Genomic DNA, 2,563 nt, shown 5'->3' with positions numbered 1-2,563 from the left:
ATAACATTCCCTGCAAATTCACTTCACTACCACACGTTCACAAATACCAGTATGAGTGCTGATACCGCACTGTCTCTATTTAAAATACTATTTAAATGCTTATGACAGGTATTTTTCATTATTAAATGAACTCGGCATTTTATACATACATTATTTCATATGAATAACATCATAATGAAAATTATATGTTTTACTACTGCCATTTACTAGAAATAAAAATTGTTATTTAGCTTTCCCATGTAGCTGTTTTCATATATTAATTATTATATAAACACAACAATACAGTTTAAAGAAGAATTTAAATTCCTATTATTAACTGGTATATGGACACAGTATCAGAGGTTAAAAATTGTGATTTTTTTTTTCACATATATGGCAAAACTATATTTCTCCTGTAAGATACAGGTGGAGTATACAGCGCTTGTCAAAAGTCTATAAACATGTGGTCCTGTAATTGGTTTTGAGACACGTGCATGTTCTTTTTGTTCATGCCCACAAACTAGGTAAAAGGCTATAACACAAGAATTGGACAATGATATATAGGTTCTGTTGAAAGATGAGTCCAAATTTGACATTTTTGTCTCTAACAGAAGAGCTTATGTGAGACAGAGAAAAAGAGAGTATATGTTAGCAGACTGTCAAACATGGAGGTGGAAACTTAATGGTTTGAGGTTGTTTTGGAGCAGGGAAAGTTTAAAAACGTATTCCGGGGAAAAGGAATACTGAACCAACATTGCTACCATTCCATACTTTAATGCCATGTAATTTCGTCTCGACTGCGGCTAATTGGAACCAACTTCACCATGCAACAAGACAATGGACCGAAGTATACTTTCAAGGTCTGTAAGCGTTATTTAGAGAACAAACATTTGTCTTATCTATCATGGAATGGTGCCCAGTTACAGGTCCTAAATCCTATTAAACTGCTCTGGGATGAACTGGATTGCAAGGCCAGTTACTTGTGTAACACATTTTGCACATTATAGAAGAGGCATGGCAAAGTATTTCAGCTGAATGTTTAGTGAAACTAACTGTCCAGGTGCCAAGAGTTTTTAATGCTGTTATTCATGCTAAGAGAGGATTTTTCAATAAAAAGAAATGTTTAGCATCTGTACATTTATATATTTATTTAGTCAAAGTAGATTTTTATACTAATAAATTACCTAATTTGTTGCTTATGAACAAAAAGGAACATGTGTCTTAAAAACCATAAGCGACTAGTTGTTTCAGAATCAGGCACTGTATAAGTTTCTTTCCTTGTAGTTTTTGCATGGTCTTGCTATTCATCTTCTCCTTTTTTTCCCTCCTGTTTCTTGTCTGCAAAATACATTCCTACAGCAATCCCATTCCACATTCATAGTGTTTTATCACTTCCACAGGCATATACATATGTATTCAGATAAGTTTTATGGTTCATTCATGCAGAATTTATTATATATTCTCCAATACCCTGTAAAGTTGCAGACTGAAAACAATTTCTTACAACCAAAGCTTGGGGCATATCAACTTCAGATGCTCAGTTTTAGTCTATTTTCCCTATAAGCATATACACTGTGGTAGTAGAAGAAGTTTTTACTTCACAGTGCTCAGGTATTAATGGATGATAGCAAAATTCATAACAAGATCCAACATCCATTTGAATATCCACCAAATAACAATTTATAAAATTCCAAATATGCATAAATATCTCATTTTCTTTTTTAACCTTTAGTGCTATTCAGTCTGGGGTCTATTCAACCATTAGAGCTATCATTAGTAGAAGTCTTACGAATTGCCAGTGGTCAGAATCAAAAACTAAAGTATTTTGTCATTTAGAAATCACATTTTGTATTCACATCAACAAATACTCTCATCCAACAATACCTTTAGCTGTTAAGATGGATGTTGCAGTGTATGTTAGCCCACAGCATTCCATAAAAAATTTAACATGTTGTTACGACCCCTTACCACTTGCTGACTGAATTACTGTCCTCTTGAGATTTGTATTCTTTTAATATATTTTACCAAGGCACATATATTTGTTTCCCTCGCCGAAATTCTGCAAACAGTGAAGGAATACCATTACATCATGTGTTTCATTTGTTCAGTTTACCTGAGGACATGGTCCCTGACCAAGACCAACAATTAACCTCTCTTGTGTAAAGCCTTTGTATATTATTCATTATCAGTGAAGTGTAACATCTGGATGCCATTAATCTGCCATGTCAAACTGAAGTTTGGGAAAAAAGACCACACCTAAAACTTTATACATACATTTTTAGCTTTCCAATCCCTATCAATGGATTATTCTAAACCCTGATGCCTTGTATCTGAAATAGTGATTTGATTCCTCATCCTGGGCTCATTTGGGTTGGGTATCACCTTGTACCTCCCAAAATCTGTGTGGTTGTCCAACTCCTGTTGCATCTGCTTTGCCCAATGGCTACGTTCAAGTTTTTAAGTTTATTTCTATAGTGCTTTTCACAATGCACATCTTCTCAAAGCAGTCTTACAGACGTTTTATATAAATGAATTATGTGTAATAATTTTCATCCATGTATCATTGTCCTTCACCCACTGCTTC

This window comes from Silurus aristotelis (assembly GCF_946808225.1).
Source record: "Silurus aristotelis genome assembly, chromosome: 20".
Lineage (NCBI taxonomy): Eukaryota > Metazoa > Chordata > Actinopteri > Siluriformes > Siluridae > Silurus > Silurus aristotelis.
Note: the sequence above shows the minus strand (reverse complement) of the source record.